The sequence below is a fragment of the Puma concolor genome, chromosome E3 (assembly GCF_028749965.1).
Source record: "Puma concolor isolate L17-30 chromosome E3, mPumCon1.1.hap2, whole genome shotgun sequence".
Lineage (NCBI taxonomy): Eukaryota > Metazoa > Chordata > Mammalia > Carnivora > Felidae > Puma > Puma concolor.
In genome coordinates, this window is record NC_141682.1 from 35809425 (window position 1) to 35831888 (window position 22464).

Consider the following 22464-nt stretch of genomic DNA (forward strand, 5'->3'; position numbering starts at 1 on the left):
TCTCTCCGTGGGCAGCATCCTTGCCAGATAAGGGCATCATCCTGGTTAGAAAAACCCCAATGGAGCATATTCTTTGTCTCCAGAGGTGAAGTAATTGGGGAAACATAGAATACATCTCTCGAGGAGTAGCTGAAGTCCACGATTAGGGAAAAGATTGTTTCTGTCTCCAAGTCCCACTTATTAATGCAAATAACGCAGGGGAGGAACTTGGCAGAGATGAGAAACGATGTCGGGAATGTCACCCAGGAGACTAGCGTTTCTCTAACTCTGCTACTTACCAGCAGTGTGACACTGGGCAAGTCGTTTTCCATTCTTGGCTTCTTCTTTAAAAATAGATGTAGTGGAGGGGCTTCTGGGTGGCTTGGTCTGTTGAGCATCCGATTTTGACTGGGGTAGTGGTCTCACAGTTTGTGGGTTTGAGCCCTGCGTCAGGCTCCGCACTGATGGTGCGGAACTGCTTGGGATTCTCTCTCTCTCTCTCTCTCTCTCTCTCTCTCTCTCTTTCCCTCTCTCTTTTTCTCTGCCCCTCCCCCACTTGCACGCTCTCTCTCAAGATAAGCAAACTTCAAAAAAATAGGTACAGTGGGATAGATGCTCCCTCCCTCACTGTGAGGATCAAATGTGATGAAATGTGGGGTAAAATCTAGACTGCTATACAAGTCCATGCTGTTGGATTAGGAAGCTGAGTTTGTGACCCTGAATGGGCAGGAGACAAACAATAGGATGATGAAGACTGGCCCGCAGGAGCAGGTTGATGGCACCCATTCCCTGGCAAGTGGAGGGTGGCTGTATGCCTGTTACACTAAGTTGGGTCCAGTGTTCATTCTGTTCCTACCATTTTAGCCTACAGATAACAGAGGCATTCCTTGCAAAGATTGCTGAGAAGTTGTAAGAGGGCATGGACCCGCCATATGTGAGAAGTCACGGTTTCTGCTTAGGGAAGTCAGAGTCCAAGCTCATGGCTGCCTGATTTCAGCAGCTGTTCTGCACGGTGGCTGCGCTTGACTTTGTGCATGTGCTTTCTCTCTTCCTGTGCTGGGTTACTTTCCCTTTAGCCATGGTCTTCTGTAGCTGTGAGGTAGACCAGTAGTAACCAAGCCCAAAGCTATTGAACTTTGGGGAGGTCATCCTCACAAAGACAGGAGTCTGGGGGAAAATATCAAGTGATGACCCCAGCTCCTCTCAAAGGACAGAGCTTTGGCTCAGGTGTCCGTGAATCACAGAAACTCCCTCTCTTCAACATGCCTTGGAGATTTAGCTGACTGAGTTAGCTAAACTAACTGAGCTGAGTTAGCTTAACTGACTGAGCCACCCAGGTGCCCCAAAACAGTGAGGCTTAAGAAACATCCTTATCTTGGGGCGCCTGGGTGGCTCAGTTGGCTGAGCGTCTGACCGTCTCAGGTCATGATCTTGCAGTCTGTGAGTTCAAGCTTCGTGTCGGGCTCTCTGCTGACAGCTCAGAGCCTGGAGTCCACTTCGGATTCTGTGTCTCCCTCTCTCTCTGCCCCTACCCTGCTCACGCACTGTCTCTCCCTCTGTCTCAAAAATAAATAAACATAAAAAAAATTAGAAAAAAAACCATCCTTATGTTTTTGTTTTCCAGGGAAATGGCTTATCACAAAGTACCGCCCTCCCTCTTACATATTCCAACATAAGACCCACCTCCGCTTTCCTCAGTGACCCAGATATGTGGGTCTCTATACCTTTTCATGATTCCCCCAAGACTTGTGAAATGCCTTCCAACCCTCCCGCCAAATGACTTCCAAACCCACCTCAAACGCTCTTCCTTTCCACTGAGACATCCTTATTACTGAATTATCTTCCTGTTGTAGTAGCCTGCATGAAATCTTCTCGTTAATTGTCTGGTGCATTTTGTATTTGACAGCCCCAAGGTGAATAATTTTTGCAGACCAGAGTTTCCATCAAGGCCCTAAAAAACTTGAAGCAAGAAGGTGATGGGGAGTCAGCAGGAAGTTCCTAAAAAAAATTGAGCTGGAGGTAGATTAAGCAAGGAACACAGGGAGAATTTGTATGCAGCTGGTGGGCATTCAAACCTTCCTGCTTACAGGAAAAAAAACACAGCCTTGGCAAAAGGAAGAGAAAGGATGTGGGGTGATAAAAGATGCCCTTGTTGGCCCATAAGTTTTCTCTACTTTAATATCATCACAAGTCCTATGATAGATGTCATCCTGGGGGCCCTGACACCAACATGAACACAGACAAGGGCTGGGACGGAGCTTCAGGCTGGGAAGTGTGAAATTGCTCCAAAATGGTTGACTTCTGGAACAATGCCCTTGGATGCTGGTATTTCTTAAGATTTTATTCTGAAAGCTGGAGATGTCTGGGAGTTTTGCCTCTCATCCCAACGGCAGCTGCCAATGACTGATGGGCAAGTACAAAAGTCTGGTGTCTTTCCATCAAGGCCTGGAGATAATTTTCAGCCCAGAGATGGCCTTGGGTTCAGGGTGCATTTGGAGCTTCACCTGTAACTGCCCTTGGTTACCTGCTTTCTCTTCCCTGTGCTAACGTCTCCACTTCCTTATTGGTTGCTCCTGGACCCCTTCCTTGAGGAATTGCACTCGAATCCTTGGTTCACAGTCTGCCTCCTAGTGATCAGACCTAAGACATTCTGTTGACCCACTCTGATGAAGGAACGAAAGAAGGAGAAGAGGGAGGAAGGGAAGGAGGGAGGAAGGGGAGAGGGGAGGCCAGCTCTGTCATTACCAGATTTTGATTCTTGCATATTATTTCCCTGCTTTAGTCTAGCCTTCTCTATCACTGACTTTGGGTTGGTGCAATAGTTAAGTAAGGTAATGCTTTTGAGTGGACCAAAGATGGCCAGATCAGCTCATTCAAGCACATCATGGCTTTTCAAGAGGAGTACATAAGAAAACTTGTGTTCTTTAGTGCAAGATCCCAGAATTACCCCTTTTGTTCTAATGAGAAGTGTTGACTTACCTCTTCCTCCTTCCTCACCCATTGGCTCTGAGTCTAGGTAGTATGAACCAAAGTAGACAGGAATCTTACCGCCTTAGTTCAGTAGATTTCAAATTCTCGGGCACAAAAATCACTTGGGATCTTTGTTAAAAATATAGATTTCCAGATTCCCCCAAGAGATTCTGGTTCAGTGGTTCCAGAAGTCTCAGTTTTTATAAGCTCTGTGAGACTAAGGCTGACATTCCACAGACCTTGTTTTTAGAGGCCTTGCCCCAAGTGCCAACTCTTCCCTGGTACTGTTCTCATGGTCTTTGCCCCTCCACAATGTATTTGTGCACATTATAGTCCCTGCCAGTAGTTTTCAGCCCAGGCTGGACTCTCCATGCCATTGCCCAGACCCCAGCTGCTTACCTGAGCTCTCAAATGCCTCTTGGTCTACCTTGCCCCATTGGGTTGACACTTTGCTCCGCACATCGATGAATTCATTCATGGATGTCAATGAACCCTTGTCCGTTTAGTACAGAATGAATAGGCCGAGGTTGCTGAGAAACTCAGATGGCACCGATGATCAATCACAGCATGCTGTGGGTCCACCTGGCCCTGGAAGGTGACACATCCATTACAGCCGATTAAGACCAAGAATGACAAGAAGCCAAGGCCCTTCCTCCTCCATGGTGCTTGTGACAACGCCAGAGCTCAGCCTCTGACTTTGACCATGAACACTGTCACCTCTGGTCATCACGTTTGTATTTGCCATCACTTATGCCTCAATCAATGCCTTGGCTCATTATGTTCGGTTCTAACTGCAGCATGATCAGTAGTGCCTGCCGGGCCCTGTCCAAGAACTTCCTTTCAGGCACTCCACACCTTGAGTTCCTGAAGTTTCCAAAACACAGCTGCATTCCTATCTACACCATCTTGTTGGATGGAGGATGGGCCTGGGAGGAAATCGCATTTATTCTTCATAAAACTTTCTGGTTTTCCTGTTACCTCTTGAGAGATTGGAATCTAGTCTGGCAGTTAGGAGACTTTTCTGCAGAGGGTGAGATTGTAAATATTTTTGCCTCATGGACCAGATGATTTTGGGGCAGTTCCTCATCTCTGCCTTTGTAGCACGAAAGCAGCCACAGAATGGGTGGCTCAGTCTGTTAAGCATCTGACTCTTGTTTTCGGCTCAGGTCATGTTCTCACAGTCATGGGTCCGAGTCCCATGTCGGGCTCTGTGCTGACAGCGTGAGCCTACTTTGGATTCTCTCTCTTCCTCTCTCTCTGCCCCTCCCCTGCTTGAGCTCTCTCTCTCAAAGAAAGAAAGAAAGAAAGAAAGAAAGAAAGAAAGAAAGGAAGAAGGGAGGGAGGGAGGGAAGGAAGGAAGGAAGGAAGGAAGGAAGGAAGGAAGGAAGGAAGGAAGGAAGGAAGGAAGGAAGGAAAAGAAAGCAAGCAGCCACAGAGGATGGGCAAACACAAGTGGGTATGGCTGTGTTCTAATAAAACTTTATTTGTAAAAATGGCGGTAGACTGGGTTTGGTCCATGGGCGGTGGTTGGTAATAACTGATCTAGCTTCTGTTTCTCCATCTTTATTCATTTAACAAATATTTTGGGGCATCCACATGTGCCAGGCACTGTCCTGGGCACTGGGGATACAGCAGTGGGGCAAGACAGATACTATTACCCCTCTCGGGGCGGCTATAGTTTAAAAGCAGGGAACAGATAACAAATAACTAACAATACAATTGAATGCTTATCTGCTATTGTTGCAAGTTCTCTGAGGGAGAGTGTAAGCTGTCATGGGACTGAGTAAGGGGAGGTATGGGGTTCAGGGAGGTGAAGGTCGGGGGGGGGGGGAGCAGGGTGGAGTGGGCCACCAAGCAGGAGTAGTGGGGAGGGTCCAGAGGCAAAAGGAGCATGGACATCGAGAGACTTCAGGGTAACTGTCACCCAGAGAAGGATGGAGAGAAGCATTAGAGCCAGAATTTGGTTTTTTTTAGCTACGTATTTCATACGTCCCCCCTCCCCAGAAGCCAGGAGACACCTCCAAAATCTTTTTAAAAAGCAGGGAGGTGACATGAGTAGATTTAGATTTCAGGACAATTTACGTGGCCAGTTTGCAGAACAGACAGGGGGACAAAGTCAGGGATGTGATGCAATGTCCACACCGAGGTCACCATATTGGGACAAGCCTGCCCATACCCCACCTGTGGTCATTCTGTTCTTGCAAAACAACGTTTCATCTGTACAGGGCACAGGGGTCTGCTGGGGGAGCCTGGGAGCTGGGCTGTGGTCACAACGTGAGTGCAGAGCCTGTTAATAACAAGGGATGTAGACTTCTAGAAGCCAGACTTCCATAGCCCTTCCTTCTTGCCACAGTGCGGCTCTGCATTTCAAGGCCACCTGGACCTTCTGAAGCTTTGCTTATAGCCAATTCAAGTAATGGTCATTTTGCTGATATCTTTTGAAGATGCTGTAATGTTGTAATGTATTCTAAGACATTTAATACCTCTGCTTGGAACGCACTGATATGTAGATCATTAAACAGAGCAGACCTTCTCGGGAAAAAGAGTACTAATTGCACTTTTCAAATGCCATTTTCATGTGCTATTTGGCAGGGGTTCCACTGTCACGGTATTTATATTTCTATTAACCACAAGGGCTGGGACAAAGTCATCCCATCTCCCCCGGCAGTGGTGTGGCTATTTAGGCATTACAGAAAGACGTGAAGCCAGCCCCTGAGACGGCCCCCAGTGATGGCATCTCCTGCAATGACACGCTGGTGGAGCGCCCTCTCACTTTGTACTATGGTTGATCTTTGTGGCCAGTGGCACTCGGGCGGAGGTGATGATACATTACTTCAACATTAATTTCTAAAAGATGTTGCAGCTTTCATCGTGGTAATGCTCTCTGTCTCAGATCCCTCACTCAGAGAGAAACTGGCTTCTGGCTTGCAAGGAGCTTCCTGAAGAGACCCATGTGGCAAGGAACTGGAGCCCCTTTCCAGCAGGTGAGTGAGCTTGACATGGACACCAGCCTCAGTCAGGCCTTCGGATGAGTGTCGCCCCTGTCCATAGGTTAGGGGCAACCCCATGTGACATCTCAACTAGAGGCAGCCAGGTAACCTACACCAAGCTTCTTGACCCTCAGAAACAATGAGATAATATGTGTTTACTGTCTATACATACACCACATCCTCTTTATCCGTTCATCAATCAAATATTACTCCATGGAATGTTATAGAGTATTACCAGTCACCGAAAAGAATGACATCTTGCCATTTGCCATCATGTGGATGGAGCTAGAATGTATTATGCTAAGCAAAATAAGTCAGCCAGAGAAAGAAAGATACCATATGATTTCACTCCTATGTGGAATTTAAGACACAAAGCAGAAGAACATATGGGATGGGGTGGGGGGCAAAGAAGAAGGGGAAAGAAACCACAAGGGACTCTTAATGAGGGCTGATGGAAGGAGGTGGGTGGGAGATGTGTTCAGTGGGTGATGGGTACTAAGGAGGGCACTTGTTGTGATGAGCACTGGGTGTTGAATGTAAGTGATGAATCACTGAATTCTACTCCTGAATCCAGTATTGTCTTGTATGTTAAATAGCTAAAATTTAAATAAGTCAAAATAAATGTTTCCATTCTTCACTTCTAAGTTTTAGGATAACTTGTTGCATAGCAATAGATAACAAAATACAGGAGATAAAAGCTTTGGGTCCTTCAAACAATTTGACCTTGTAGGAATGTTTGTATCAAGTATGGCAAAAGAGCCTCCTTTTTTGGAAGGGGGGCAACTCAGGCAGAACCTGGCTGAGAGCCAGAAGCCCTTATTGAAGCTACTAACAAGGTTTGTGGTCTGGGGCCAGTCACTGTCCCTTTCTGGACCTTGCTTCCCTTGCTATAAAAGCAAGAAGATAGATAGGATGACCTTACAGATTGATGACCTTCCTGATGTTTGGGTGTTTGGTGATGGAAGTACCCCATATGGGCACACACACTTAACATGTGAGGAGGTAAGCTAGCAATTAATAGGTATTGAACCATAGATCAAGCAGTGAATTACATAGGAATTGCCAATTAATATTGACAAGAGCCAATAAAAGTAGGTGTTTCTACAATTATCGTTTATTAGACCAAGAAATTCAGGGTCAGAAAGCTTCGTTTTGAGCAGACATTGTATTGCTTTTCTACTGCCGCATAACACACATCACAAATTTCATGGTTTAACACAACACACATTTATTATTTTACAGTTTCTGTGGGTCAAGAATCTGGGAAAGGCTTAGCTGGGTTCTCCAAGTAGGGTTTTAGAAGTTTGCCATTGAAGTGTTGATCAGGGCTGCATTCTTGTATCTGTGTCTCAGGGTTCTCTTCCAAACTCTCCTGAAAGGTTGGAAGAATCTTGTTCTTTATAGTCTGGGTCTGAGGCCTCCCAGAGGCAGCCTCTCCTTGTAAGCAGTTCAAAGCATAGCTCTTGATTGTGTAAGGCAGGCAAGAGAATGCCTCTCTCTACAGAAGGGTCCAATCTCTTTTTAAGGCACCCTCACCTGATTAGGCCAGGCTCACCAGGACAGTCTCCCTTTTGATGAGCTCGAAGCCAATTGACTTAGAATCTCAACTGAACCTTCAAAATCCCCTCACCTCTGCCATATAATGTGACCTAATCATTGGAGCGAGACCTCCTCATATTCATGTGCCCTGCCCACATAAAGGGGAAGGGTCTAACGCAGAGCACGTACCCAGGGTGAGTGCAGGATAAATCTCCAGGCTACCTTAGAATTCTGCCTACCACTGACACAGAAGTAGGAAATGGTGAAACTGGAATTCAAATGCAGGTCTGTTTGATTCTGGTGTTCGTGTTTTGAACCACTCACCATAAATCCTTGACTGAGGACACGTTCAGGACAAAATATCATGGCCTTTTTCTTGGTATCGTCAGTGCTTAACGCTTTATAATGGCTCCAGTATTTATCATAGCTTTGGTCAGGATGCTTTTCATGGCTAGTGACACAAATCTCTGACCATTATTTGGGAAGTCTGGGGCTGTACAGGGGCTTAGACAATATTCCTCGGGGCTCTGATTTTTTCATTTCAGTGTTCTGTGGCTATTTTTTCAGGCCTCCCCTCCTCACATGGCAGTGAAAAGGGCTGCTGATAGCCATAATACTACATTTTCTTGGCTCAAAATCCAAAAGGAAAGAACTTTCTGCCCACAGTACCCACACATCAAAATTTAAAGAAGACTAATTGATCTGAGTTATGCTCTTTCTGGATCCAAACCGTCTGGATGAAGGAGTCCTCCAACTGGTCAGCCTGAGTCACATGACCACCCTTTAGTTGGGGAAGGGCAGGAAAGGACGCCATGATTAACAGCTTCCCAAGGACAATGTGGGATATCTACAGTGTGGTTCCTGAAAGATTTGGGCACTGTTACGAACAGGAGGGAGTGACGATGGGCTGATCAGAACACTGGCTGTACACGAAGCTGAAAGATGAAGCTCTCCAACCCTCTGCATTGGGCAGAATGGGTATATAAGTATCTTTGAGTGTATATGGAGGCTCACCTTCCAATCACACAGCACTGAGAAAGTTAATACAAATTCTTCATTCTGTCTTTTAATTCTCAAGCGCCCTCATTACTGAGATGGGGGTGGAGACTGGACTTTCTGCATCGAATAAACAAATGATGCCCTTCCCAGGGCTAAGTATTTCAGAAACTTTGGAGGTGAGTTCATTGCTGAGATTTAGACTCATTAAACTTATCTTAGCCTGGGGAACTTTCTCCATGGTATTCTAGATTTTTAAATGAGCTTAACTCCGGGCAAGTCACATTAGCACACATTCTCTTTGTTATGGTGGCTTAACCCAAGGAGCTAATACAACTTGATAGTATGGTTTGGAAAAGGTGGAAGATATCCTTAGGATGGGGCTAACCTTTATTTTATGAGCATTCCAATAAACTAATGGAGGAATCCATCCAACACGGCTGCTGGCAGGTCAGGATACTAAATCCTCTCTTCAGCAGGAGACTGTTCCCTCTAGAAAGCATCCTCCCTAATTTCTGAGAAGCATCTAATTTCTGTCTATTTGTTTGTGTCTCTCTGTGTGTGTCTTTATTTCCGTCTTATACAGATCACGTGGATATTTTATCACTTACTCTCAAAAGCTTTTAACCTCATTTCAGCTGCTTTTAAGGCCTTCTATTAGGGAATCTCTCCAGAGAAGGGACTCAGGCTCCTTCAAAATAATGCCCCAAAATGATTTGGCAGTTGTGACAAGTCAGAGATCTTTCCATCTTTTGCTTCCATAGGGAGAGGGAAGTGGAACCATGGCCAACTTTCTATGAAATTTAATTTTCCAAAGTGGTAACTCTGTCTTGCAGCTGTGCATGGAGAAAATGTGCATTGTGAAATGCTCAGGTATTATAAGGACAGCTAAGGGCTTGCCTCTCCCTTGCTAATCATTCAAAGCTCACTGCCTTCCTTTATTTTCCGCCAAGCACACTGTCCCGATCCTGCCTCACAGACCTCACCCAAAAGCACAGGAAATGAGCATGGGTGGGAAAAAGTCAAATATGCATTTAAAATGGGAAGATACAGAAGAATGAGCTGCCCCCTGTCAACAGGTGGGTCCAGGGGCTTTGATAGAGTAATGGAGGCTTTTTCATATTCCCTGGGATAGTAGAGAGCAGCCATTAAGTTGTTCCCCACTGATCTCCCTCCCCTTGAGTATGTACTGGACCTTGTGACTCACCAGTGGAATAGGGCAGAAGGGAGGGACTGTTACTGCTAAGAACAGTTTACACACAGACTGGCTTCCATCCCGTGTTTTTTCATAGTCTGTCCCTTGTCCACTGGGATGGAGACAGCCTGCCAGGCTCTCAGCTGCTCTGTGGAGAGGGCCAGGTGGCTAGGAACTGGTGGTGGGCCTAGCTAACAGCCAACAAGGAGCTCATGGCCTCAGTCCAACAATCCATAACAGACCGAGTCCTGGCAGCAACCATGTTAGAGAGTTTGGGAGTGGATCCTCCCTTGGTTGGGCCTTCTGATGAGACTGCAGCCCAAGCCAACACATTGATTGAAGCCTTGTGAGAGATCTTGAGGCAGAGGCACCCAGGTGAATTGCACTCTGATTCCTGACTGACAAAGATGGAGAAAACAAATGATTGTTGTGTTAAGCCACTACGTTTTAGGATAACTTGTTATGCGGATACAGATAACATCTCTCCTTACCCTTCTATTATCTCTCTCTCTTTCTCTCTCTCTCTCTCTCTGTCTATCCATCTCTTCATCCATCCATCCATCCATCCTGTGTGTGTGTGTGTGTGTGTGTGTGTGTGTGTGTGTGTGTATTTAGAGAGAGGGAGGGGAAGGGAAAGCATCTCTACCTGATAAGAATCTATCTATCTGTCTATCCATCCATCCATCCATCCATCCATCCTTCCTCTTTTACAGAATGTATATTTGCTTTCTCTTTGATCACATAGCAGACAGGGCTACCGTGGGTCAGGATTGTAGAACCCTACATTTTCGCTACGATTTATTTGCACACTATTCTGTGCCTGCATTGTGTTGAATCTGTGCCCTTGTTGAATCTCCATCTCATTCCTGTGAAGTAGATATTTTCATCCTCCATTTAAAAGCAAGGAAACTAGAGATAAGAGAGGTCCAGTATCCTTACTAAGGCCACACAGTAAATAGAGTAGCTAGGATTCACCATCTTTTTTTTTTTTTTTTTTTTTTTTTTTTTAAAGGGAGGGTGTTTTGCCAATCTTCATCCTTTTTCCATAAAGAGAAGGCCTCATTAGCCATTTCTTTTTGGTGCTTTCTCTCTCTCCTCTTCATGCTGTAAGTCAGAATTGGGAAACATAGAAATCTTTTATTTCAGAAAATGCAATGAGGAGACCCAGTGTCTTAGATCACAGTCTGTGTCCTCTCTCCTAATGAAAAGCACAACTAGCATTTGAGCACTTACTGTGTGCTAGGTACTATTGTTATCCCCAATTTATAGATGAGAAAATGAAGGTTCATAAGTGTATTCATTTCATGTCATATAGCTAGTAAGTGGTGGTCAGAATCACACCAGACTCGAGCTGCCATGCCATGGACCTCTTCCTCCCTACTTCCCCTCTGCTGAGCACCCTAGTCCCAGCGCCCCAAAGTGAGTGTGATTCTCAAGGAGAGCTCCTCATGAGGACCCTCATTGTTTACTCCCCTCCCTCAGTATGGATAAACATGTAATATTTACCAGACATCTGTGTTCGGGAAGGAACTGTAGCATATTATTGATGAGCATTCCTGTGAAGAATAATCACCTGGTACAGTGTGAGCCCTTGTAAAGACTATCATTCTATGAAGAGGAACTTGTAAGAGGCATTCCGGGGTGACATTTCTCAGACCGAAACAGAACGACGAGTACAATAAATACGAGGTCCCCACAGGCAAACCCAGACCCAACTACAGTGGACTAGACATGTGTGAGCATGGCATCCTAATGAATTTTTTTCCAAACCTCGGTGCACACTGGGTCTGGGTACTACTACGGAGGCATCACGACTGGATGTGAGGTTGGAGAATGGATTGCGAGTTCCACCCTTCAGGTGGTCAGAGACTTTTGGGCAGCCAGCAGAGGCATATATCAGCGATTTAACACAACACACTTAAAAATATATATAAGCCAGAGCTAAAGTGTATGGAGACTAACGCCTGCTCTCAAGCCCACTCCCCTGTTGATTTTCCCCATGTAGGTAACTAGAACACTGTCTACTCTGTTGCTCTAAATGGACGCTCAAGAGATTCTTGTTCGAACCTGAGTTGGTCCCTCTTTTCCTATTTTTAGGCTCTCTGGTTTCCCTGAATGGAACCATGGCTTGCAAGCAACGGCCCACATCTGATGTGTGGTGAATTCCTGACGGAGACAGCGGTAGTAACGAGTGCTAAGTCCTTCCACCTTGACTTCTGCAAAGAGCCTCACTAGTCGGGTCTTCTAAGAAAGGGACAAATCTTGGGCCCAACAAAGAAGAAATAGAAAGGTGGGTGTGGACACTTGTAAAACAAACTCCTATTTCCCGGACTTTATTTTAGATGACCAACTCATGGTTCTTTACCAAAGATTGTGTATAGATCTGCTTTCTTGGGAAGAGCCACTCACTGCGTTCAGCCTGGGGAATATGTGTCTGTGTGATGCATGTTGTATTAGAGGTGAGCCCCAGGTACTGTATTTGGAAAGACACATAAGCAAGCCTGAAGGGTTCATGAAACTAGTGGAGGGGCAAGTGATGCCAAACAGCTTCAAAGTCTAGAAGGTTGTGAGTCAGAGAGCAGCGAAAGGTGTTTGAGGATGGTGGAACAAAGTGTACTAAATCTTAGAAGTCAGGCCTTTATAGAAGCAACGAGAAGCCACCTGTTGGTTGGAAACAGTGATGTTTCCAGGAACACACTGCAGAAAAATCTTTGTGCTGGTTCTTTAGGGCCTGGCTTGAGGGGAGATTGGAGAAGGAGAGTGGAGGCATCTATACCAGGTGAGAGATGATGCTCTTAAGGATAAAGACAGTGGGGATGGGGAAGATGAGAGGATCTGAGAACTTTTGCTGGTCAAATTGACCGAAGTTGATTGAATCACGAGGTCAAAGAACATGGCTGTCTTGTGGATGACCATATTGCTTTACTATATCCAATAAGAGTTCAACACACATGTAGTAAAGAAATGAAAGGAGGGATGTTGGGGCCATGCATTGGGAGATCTTTAGACTGAAGACGGAGATAGCAAGCTGTCATAGTTCAATATCACTAAGATGTTATTTAAAAATAACATCTAAGAGTCTTTCCAAATACAGCGCCTGGGTGGCTCAGTCAGTTAAGCGTATGACTTCGGCTCAGGTCATGATCTCACAGCTTGTGAGTTCGAGCCCCTCATTGGGCTCTGTGCTGACAGCTTGGAGCCTGGAGCCTGCTTCAATTCTGTGTCTCCTTCTCTCTCTGCCCCTATCCTGCTTGTGTTCTCTGTCTCTCATAAATGAATAAATGTTAAAAAAAAAAAAAACTAAAATAACATCTAAGATTACTTTAAGAAATCAGTCCCTCTTGGATTCCATGTTTGTTGAATAAATGTCTGATTTAGTATTTTACTCATTAATCAGCATTCAGGGGTGAGGCATGGAAGGCTTTTATTTGTCCTTATGCAAGAATACACTGACATCTGGCTTCTACATTGAACCTTTAAGAATCTGGTCATGGGGAGACTTAGGTGCCTTTGGGTCCCCTCTCAGGTGAGTTTTGGACCTGAAAATACCAGGCCCTGTTTGGGTGAGTGGTCAGGCTATTTCTCTATTGTGAACCAGCTCTGTTATTTCTAGAAGAGTCCAATGGAACCAACCAGAGTAGATTTACTTTGCAACTCTTAGACAATGATTACCCCACTTAGAAGAATGGCCTTAAGGAAAGGTGGTGGCCAGAGACAAGGGTAGTGCCCTAGGGAGTCCAGCCCTATCTGGAGCTGTCCCAGTGGTTTTCAACTGGGGGCAGTTTTGCAACACCTGCCCCTCTCCCCTATGCCAAAGGACTCTTGGTGTTGTCTGGAGGCCATTTTTCTTGCCACAACTTGAGGTACTAGTGCCATTGGCATCTAGTGGGTGCAAGCCAGGGATACTGCTAACCATCCTGTAGTGCAAAGAGTGGCCTCTCTCAAGAAAGAATGGTCCAGCCTCAGATGTCAGTAGTGCTGAGGTTGAGAAACCCTGGTCCAGACATACATCTGAGGAAGAGGAGAGGGTGTATTAACGAAGGATGTCCCACAACTGGGTTCTAATCCAGCTCGGACACTAACTCACTGTGCGACTTTTCTAAGTCGCTGAACTTCTCTGGACCTCAGGGTTCTCCCCTAACCCCTGAGAAGATGGGAGCCACTTCTAGATCCTCAACTCTCCTCACCTCTAAAACCTTACAAGTTTGTGACTACCCCCAGTGTCTACTCAACATCTCCAGAAGACCATTTGCAGTCTTTCTTGTAGATTGTTTTGGGGAGAGACCATGTCAGGATCTTTCATTTCAGATGGCTTGACCATTGACATTATCTTAGAAAGTTTCCCATTGTTCAGAAGGACGTCAGCTGCAAGGGATCTTAGTTCTTTCTTTAGAGAAAGTACTATTTCACGTGTTTTTTTTTTTCTTCCTGAGATTCAGTAGCCTGAACTCAATGTCTCTACCCAGGAGGAAACAAGGAAAGGAGACTAGAAGCTAGAGCAAAAGTCTGAGAATGAGGATTTAAGCATCCAGGAATCCAAGGAGTCCTCAATCCATGTTTTCATGCAAAATAGGGAATTTAAAGTTTGCTCTATCCACCACCACTCAACCTTGCTGTCAAGGTTAGAGTAGATACTACTCAGATGGTTTTGTTCAAAGAGTTCCAACAAACATTTATTGATCAAATGCTATGTCCCAGGCATGAGTTGTATATCAAAAAACATTTTAGTTAGAGAAAAATATTGAATAAATATAAGAATCATACTAAAGTCTCATAAAATAGTGTGAAGGTGGCTGAGAAAATGCCAGCTGATGGGCAAATTAGTCAGAGTGCAATTTACAAAGTCGTCTCTTGTTCTCCTGGGGTCACTTCACACTGGGATGTATGATCATTAAATATGACCCTCAAAGGCACTATGTCTAGAGTAGGGGAAATTACTCAATTTTAAGACAAGATTTTAAACAAGGGCCAAACTGTTTTATCTACTTGGATTTGGGTCACTAATTACACCCAGTGATCTTCCAGTAATGAATCTAACAACGACCTCATAAATTGTGCAGTGACAACGAGTTTCCTTTCCACCCTGTGTCATCATAAAGCGAGCCTGATGCCTTTTCCAATTAGTTATGGCAATTATATGTCTATCAAAGAGATGAGACAAAGAAGGATCATAAGTGCTGCCTTGTAAGGGGGACTTGGGATACAGCCTCTGTTGGGCCGATGCTGTGTGTCCCCAAACCCACCTTTTTCCCTCTCTGATCCTGACTCCTTGTGCAAAAAGTATGATGTTGCTTCAGATGGTTTCTTGTCTTTACTGACTCCCCAGTTCCAGGATTCTAAGTAAAGTTCTGCATTTCTCCCAGTGGGAGATTTTTGTGTATATTGTTTCAAAGTAAGGTGGTCTGTTTACGTTGCATCTAGTTGATGGTCATCATCAACAATAAAACAGGTAGAAATAATAACAGGGCACATTTGGGATAGGGAAGAAAGGCTTAATGGTTATTGCAAAGTGGAGAAGCCATCAACTACCTTCCCAAAGATGTGGTGTTTTTGTTTTCTTTTTTTTTTTTTTTACTAGTTGAGATCATGAAGGGACAGCTAGAAGGTTTTTATTATATATTTGGTGAAGTGCATGTTGCGAACCATATGTTTATGTTCCTGCAGAATTCGTATGCTGAAATCCTAACCCTCAGTGTGATGGTATTAGGGGGTGGTCAGGTCATGAGGACAGTAATGATGCAATTCGTGCCCTTATAAGAAAAGACCGGAAAGCCTGCTTCCTCTCTAGGCTCCCCACCATGGATGAGTACAGCAAGAGGACAGCTAACTGCAGACCAGGGTGTGGGCTCTCACCAGACACTGGGTCTGCCAGCACCTTGTGAGAAATACATTTCTGTTGTTCAAACCATCCAGTCTATGGCATTTTTGTTATAACAACCTGCCCCAACTGACACAGTGCATTTCTTTCTAGAAGGAAGTCTGTGATATTGTGAAGAACAGGACGTGGAAATTTTTCAGTGGTGCAGTCCAGCCCAAGGAGCATTAAGCTGGCTCATAATATCAGGTGAGTGGGGGCTCAGTCAGTTAAGCATCCACCTCTTGATTTCGGCTCAGGTCATGATCTCACGGTTCGTGAATTTGAGCCCCACGTTGGAGCCTGCTTGGGATTTTCCCTTTCTCTCTATCTCTCTCTCTCTCTCTCTCTCTCTGCCCCTGCTCTACTCGTGCACGTGCACACACACACACACACACACACAAACGCACACACACATGGACACTCTCTCTCTCTCTCTCTCTCTCTCTGTCTCTCAAAATAAATAAACTTAAAAAAAAATCCAGTGAGTTGCCTTTGAGCACCGGATCTTGTTCTGTAAGTCCAGGGACCGGGGTTTTGGCGGAAGCACTGGGTTCAACAAAGGCAAATTCGTATCTAGGTTCAGTGTCTCCACCACCCACACAAGCAGCTCAGTAAGTGCAATCTCAGGGGCCCCCTACAGTGTAAGGCTACCTGGGGGGAGCCTTTCTAAGACAGAGAACCTTCTGAGTCTCCTTTGTTCTGAGAGTGAGTGGCTGTCCCATTTCAAGAAGCCCGGTGACCAGTTCTCAAAGGCACCTCTGGTAAGAGGGAGAACAGGAAGGAGAAGGAAGGGAGGATACAATTCACCCAGTAATGAAACACACACACACACATACACACACACACACACACACACACACACACAGAAATTATTCCAGAGGGGAATCTACATTTAAGACCTTTTGTAACTTTTCAGAGGGTTTTCCTATAGCCCATAAGACCATGAATTAAAAACTTAAAACTTGGTAGCCTTTCCAGTAATCCCCTAACTGCATTTTGATTCAGTGCATATGTGCACAATACCTCTCATGTGTCTGACATTGGGATTATATAGAGAAATGGGACAGGGCAGGTCGAACACCTGTCGTATACGATTATAATCCACTAGTGTGAATGGATGCATACGTGTCTAATTTACACTGTAGTGTAATAGTGGCACAGAAAAGGTTTATAAGGTAATGAGGGAGCCGAGCGGTGATAGTGAGTCTCCTCTCTTGATTCTGCTAATGGTGTAGCAGAAGGGAAATCAGCACAGGTGACGTCTGAGTGGGTGTCAGGAGCTGAGTGGAAGCGTTTGTGTCCATCATCAAGGCTGCTGGAGGGAACGTTGTTATTTTTCTTCATTATTAAAAAAAAATGTTTTTAATCCTGCGATCCTGTAATTTATTTAGGGATTTTCCTCAATGACATAAAAATTGCACGAGTGTGCAAATGACTGTCTGAAGATGTTCTTGGCAGTGTTGTTTATGATGAGAGATAAGAAGCAACCTCAAATGGCTACAAGTGAGGTAAGGATTTGTATCAATTATAACATGTATGTAAATCAGATACCTGTGTTAAAATAATATAGATCTATATTTATTGCAATAGAAGACTTTCTGCTAAATTGTTGGCTGAAAAACCAACAAAACAACCATATCACCCTAGGTAACGGAAAAGTGTAAGTGATAAGAGGCCATTTATGTAGTGTGTGGGGCATTTCTTTCATGTTTTATAGCACTCAGAGGGACGGTTTCTCTCACTGGGTAGAGTTTCAGACTTCCCGGGGGCTCCTGAGTTCCTAAAAGCAAGGGGTAGGCGTCCAGTGCACGTTTGGGAAATTTAAGACAAAAGCATGCTGAACCGTTTCCAAAAAAATGGATGCAATCTGGAAGCAATGAGCTGACTTTGGTTCTTTTCAAGGCCTGGAGCTACCCCCAAATTTTAGCTCAAGAAAACGCAGCCTTGGTTGGCACAGCAGTTAATCCCAGATGAAGTCCTTCAAAGTGGAAAATTTCAGTGTGATTTATTTTTTTCCAGATGTAAATATATAGCAATAATGCAGTTATAAAACTGGCATTGTATTAAACCATAAATTATATTTGACACATAATAATGTTGAATTACCGTGGAAGTCCATCAACATGCAATGGCATTACCAACACACAGGCCATTGCTGCTTGCACCAGCCCAATTGCTTGCTTCGCAATGAATAAAGTTCTGGGGATCTTTGCTGTTAGGGTCAAAACGGAATAAAACAGTGGAGAAGGGCTGCGTCAGAGTCTAGCTTGGGCTGAGGACCCTGTAACGTAGGGATGCATTTCTTTGCTTATTTATTCATCACTCAGTACGTGTTTGCTGAAGACCCAGTTGTGCAGCGCCGGGCTCTGATGGGAGATAGGACAGACATGGGTGGCCTCCGCCCTCAAGCAGAGAACACGGGGATTTAAAAAGAAAATACACAACTGATTACTTAATTATGGGGAATTCATGTAATAATTCCTTGGAGATTTGCTCTCTTTTCACTTACTGCCAGGGTCAGTGTTGTCAAGTAGGGTTTATGGGGCTAGTCTAGATGGCACGAGGGAAATTAACCACCGTGGATGGAACTAGCGTCCAAGCACAGGAACTTTGTCTACATGGCGGCACACAGGGTCAGGTCAAAGAATCTGAATTGGCTAACAGATTGAAAGGGTCAGGGTAAGGTTGGTTACGATTTACTTCCAGACCAAGGATTCAAAACCAGTTCACAACAGCCCATGAGCCCACACCTGCTGACTTGTTTAATTGCTGATTCTCCATTGCCAAGACCCATGCCTTGCTTGGGGAACATTCAATAGTTTTTGAAAGCATGAGTGAACTAAGACTCTAACACCATGGGAGTGTTCAGTATTGTTATTATTCTAATGAGGGTCACAGTGGGCGCTTAATTTGCATGGTGGGGATTTGGGGACATATCAGCCAGAGACCTGTTTATGTAAGACTCTTACCTAGACCCCCAGGGGAAGGGGTTTGGGGAACTTTGGAGGTGCCATCCAGATTTTCTAGGGGGCTACCTGTCCTACAGGTAGGAGGGAATGGACGGGCATTCACTCTGAGGTAGGAGGGTAATGAAACATGTTTGACACCATGTGTGGTCAGCGGAGGGGCGGGGGTGGGGGCATTTTATAGGGTTTGCGTTTTCTGGGGAAAATGCTTCATGTTTCTTCTGAGAAAGAAATCTATGACATAGAAAGCCACAGGCTGCCCTTTGGAGGAAAATAGAAATAGAAAGAGCTTGAGAGGAAACTCTTGTCTTTGACCATTTCTTCAGAAGCAGAGCCTTGACGTGGCAACTAAGAAACATGGAGAAGTACTGTGGGAGCTCGGGATGGATTTGGCGGCCAGTGCTAGGAACCTGGGTTACATGTTAGGTGCTGGGGAAACAGAAGGGAGTAAGGCACGATGGTTCCCTCCAGTCCTTGTGATCCTATTTCATCAGGTTGTGCTCAGGGTGTTGTGGAAGGAGGGGTCTCTAGTTCAATATGGTGGTGGTTGCGGGGGGAGGGATGTTGAGGGAAAGCTCCCAAAAGGAGGTGATGGGTGGAAATGCAGGGTTGAACAGATGCTGGCTCATGAGGGGGTAGGAATGCTTCAGGCAGGGAGGTTACTTTTATGAGAAAGGGGGAGTGGGTGGGAACCAGTGTGGTTTGTGGGAGAGACTATAAATATACAGTTGGTGTTGCTGAGAATAAGAGAGAGGAGGTGAGGCTGGGAAGAGCAACGGCCAGGCTATTCAGTCTATGAATGCCCTCTGGGCCATATGCCCTGTTCTGGGAACTGCGGATATGGTGGGTTTAGACTCCAAGGGGTTGACCGCCATGAGAAAACCCATGAGTTTGGGTTTTCTCATCAGGTTAGTGGGGAGCCACGGCTGGTTTTAAGCAGGATTGCTGTGAGATCATATTTGCATTTTGGAATCATGCCTCTTGCTGCCGTATGGAAATCCAGGTCTGAGGGAGAGAGATGGACGTGAGAGGCAAAGTCACAAGAAACCAACTAGAGGGATGATGGGAGCTTGAGCCAGCAGAAAGGTCTCACCACCCCTGGTTCCCCAAGGGCAGTGGGGAACACGTGCTGTTAGGGTGGTAGGATGGATGGAAGGATGAAGTCTCACCCCTGGGTTCTGTAGAAGCAACAATTAGGCACCGAACAACAGGGAAAATATATATCTGCCCCATCTCCTCGGTGGTGCTGTCGTGCAGCAAAAATTGTGAAGTCGGTATGTGGGCGGTGTGATTTATTTCTCGTGGTGCTCCCCAAACCAAGGGTGGTCAGGGCAGTGATGTAGACCACAAGCTGGCTAGGGGAGATGAGAAAACCAACCCCAATTTGGGAGGCAGGCCGTTCCTAATTGAACTGTTGAGGGAATTTTGATAAATGACCCCGCCAAAGCAGTGAAATTAATAAATCATGCTTGAGGCTGGAAGACTGTTTCCTGAGGGACAGCAACAGCGCTCACATCCCATTGATGCCAGGGGTTTGGAAGGTGACTGGGGCACAGGCAGGAAACTCACGCTCTTTCCCAGCTCTCCAGCTGGGCTGGGAGAGAGGCAGCCCCAGTTAGCGCGGTCTCCCTCAGCTCTTTGAAAAAGTGGGGAAAGTCGTATTCTGGGATCAAGAGGGAAGCACCAAGCTGCTGCCTGAACTGAAGGTTTAGGACGCCCTTATCAGACTCAGAGATGGGTGAATGGATTCTGGTAGAGACGACGGCAGCCGGCATAGCTCTTAAATTCGTAGGGGAAGCGGGGGCAAGGCGCTTTGCCATCGGCAGTGATCTCTTTTTCTGGGCTCTGAGTTGGTGCCCCATGTTCTGCTGAGACAAACCATCTGCAAAGAGAAGGAAAATCAGGTCCGAAGGGGCACCTGACCTTTGTTTTGTTTTTTTTTGTTTGTTTGTTTGTTTGGTTGGTTTTTTTTGTTTGTTTTGTTTTGTTTTGTTTTTGTTTGTTTTTTTTGCGAAGAGCAGGAGAGGGGTCTGGGAAAAGGAAGTGGAACGCAATCCTCATAAGGTTGGCATCCCTATCCCTACTTGACAAATGAGGAAACAGAGGCTGTGATATTGTGATTTATGAACAGAAATATACATGTGGTCTTTATCCGAAATGCCAGCTCTTTTGGAATTTCCTAAGTGAGGAGAGAAATAAAGGTGTCTCCTGTTATGTGAATGAGGCGGCTCTGGGGTTGCACCTAAGGATAGGGGCTGGTTGCCAGGGAACCAAGCACATCACTGGGGGGTTGGAACGTTCAGTCCTACCCCTCAACCTCTGGGGAGGGGAGAAGGGCTGGGGTTGAGTTCAATTGCCAGTGGCCAGTGATTTAATCAGCCATGCCTATGTGATGAAACCTCCAGAAATAGCCAAGGAGATGGGGTTCAGAGAACTTCTGGGTTGGTGGGCACATGGGGGTTGGGGGTGAGTGGATTGGTCCGAGAAAGTATCGGAAGCTCTGGGCTCTTACTTTGCCTTGTACCTTGCCCTACACATCTTGCCATCTGGCTGTTCCTGAGTTATAGGCTTTGTAATAAACCACTCACTTTAGAGTGAGCCAGTCTGGCAAATTAATCAAACCCAAGGAGGGGGATTGTTGGAATCTCTAATCTGCAGATGGTCGATCAGAAGCACAGGTGACAAATAACCAGGACTTGTGACTGGCATCTGAAGGTGGGGGCAGGGTGGCAATCTTGTAGGACGAGCCCTTAACCTGCGGGGTCCAATGCCGTCTCCAGGTAGATGGTGTCAGAGTTAAGTTGAATTGTAGGATACCCAGCTGGCATTTGAGAACTGGTTGGTGGTGTGGGGAGAAACCTCCTGTCGCACATTGTAATTGGTCCCAGATTCTCAGTTGGTGATCAGAAGTGACATCAGAGTTAGAATCTTAGAGGCTAAGAGAAGTTAATTTGCCCCATGTGGCTTGGAGATATTGACAAGGCCAGGGGGTTGATAACTTCAGGCACTTTAGCATTGACGTTAGGTTTTGGAAGGCAAGTGGGTGTTCTGTATGCTCTTCCCAATCACCCTGCCCAGCTAACTGCCTCTTTGCCAAATGGGAGCATCCTTGCCCATCATTTTCTGGCAACACCATCAAGGTCCCCGGGCAAAGCAAACTCTGACAGGAGTTTTTTTGATTAAAAAAAAAAATTAACGAGCACTGTGTTTACTCAGAAAATTTCCCACATGGGGCGCGTGGATGGCTCAGTTGGTTAAACTTCTGACTTCGGCTCAGGTCATGATCTCATGGTTCATGAGCTCGAGCCATGCTGACAGCTCAGAGCCTGGAACATCCTTCAGATTCTGTGTCTCCCTGTCTCTCTGCACCTCCCCTGTTCTCTCTCTCTCTCTCTCTCTCTCTCTCAAAAATAAATAAACATTAAAAAAAAAGACAATTTCCTGCGCAACTCTGGTTTGGGACAGAAAGGCCTTCCTTATAGGAAGACCTGCCCTTCCTATAAGGGGAGGATTTCTGTGCAGAAACAAGACGGGAGAAAGGAGAAGGGCAAGTGGGGACAGGAGATGGCTGTGCCTGTTGCCATTAACGGAGATGATGACACAGCTTCCACGTGCATCCCCGTGTCTTCTCTAATGCACACCAGGAGCTGGCGTAAGAGGCTTAGTGTGCACCAGAGGGGGGCCCTCACTTGTGCAGAGTGGATACAGTGTAGAACAGCTTCTGAATGTCCAAGACTGGGTGTGGGAGAAGCAGAGCGATGCATGGGGCATGGTTCCTGGAACTTACAGAACTCGAAGGGGAGAAATTCGGGTTAGCATGTCTCATAGTATTGGGGATCTGTCCAAATTTAAACAAGTCTCTGAGGGGGCAGGGACACATTCAGGTTATATGAGTTCAGGTTATATGAATTATTATGTTGAACCCTGGTAAGCAGGAAAATTGTGTACCATGAGGGCTCTGACCCATTTTAT

The 22464-nt window shown here is 45.6% G+C and overlaps 1 long non-coding RNA gene across 1 annotated transcript; it reads left to right on the plus strand.

The window, feature by feature from the left end:
* The first annotated feature begins 5839 nt into the window (after positions 1–5839).
* Positions 5840–17250, plus strand: LOC147573153 (uncharacterized). Its single transcript, XR_015245235.1, has 4 exons — positions 5840–5933; positions 11767–11959; positions 15641–15733; positions 16918–17250. It is a non-coding gene; the product is annotated as an uncharacterized LOC147573153 (long non-coding RNA).
* The last annotated feature ends 5214 nt before the right edge of the window (positions 17251–22464 follow it).